We start from the raw sequence: 617 nt of genomic DNA, 5'->3' as shown, positions 1-617 counted from the left end.
TGATCTATGTTTCCATCACAGACCTTCTGTTCTTTAACAGATTTGGGGGTTTTCCCCGCAGCACCATTCTGCATATCTGTCATCATCCATTTACCATCGCTATATACAATGTATAATATGTATTGTAGCTTAATAAGTATTTTTGTTATTGTGTTGTGGGTAATGTTTGTGGATTTGTTACCACTGGAAATCATAATCTAGAAATGTATTTTAAACAGAGGCGCAAAGTAAATTCTTAACCTGTAGTGGGAAAGGGACAATACGAAAAAAAATATTATAAAAATGTCAAACTCTGTTAACTTAAAATTCAGTGTATACGAGAATCCTGAACATCAATAAGCAAAATATTTATAAAAAAAAAACCGAACAACAAAAACTACTATAAGAATTGTTCTTGCATAACAAGTTAATCTTTAGGGGTTCAGCATTCTAGATACGGGAACAGTAGGATTTGCCGGCGGGTGGGATCCCGGCGGTCGTGATACTGACGGCCGGATCCCGAAGTTTCTGATGCCAACGGGTGAGTATGGGGGGGTCCCTCACCCCCACTCCCTGCATCCTAACCATAACCTCCACCCTTGGTGCCTAACTATAAACCCCCCCCCTGCCCCCCCCCC

The sequence above is a fragment of the Pseudophryne corroboree genome (assembly GCF_028390025.1).
Source record: "Pseudophryne corroboree isolate aPseCor3 chromosome 3 unlocalized genomic scaffold, aPseCor3.hap2 SUPER_3_unloc_1, whole genome shotgun sequence".
Taxonomy (NCBI): Eukaryota; Metazoa; Chordata; class Amphibia; order Anura; family Myobatrachidae; genus Pseudophryne; species Pseudophryne corroboree.
The sequence above is the reverse complement of the archived record's forward strand: the minus strand, read 5'-3'. Positions refer to the sequence as shown.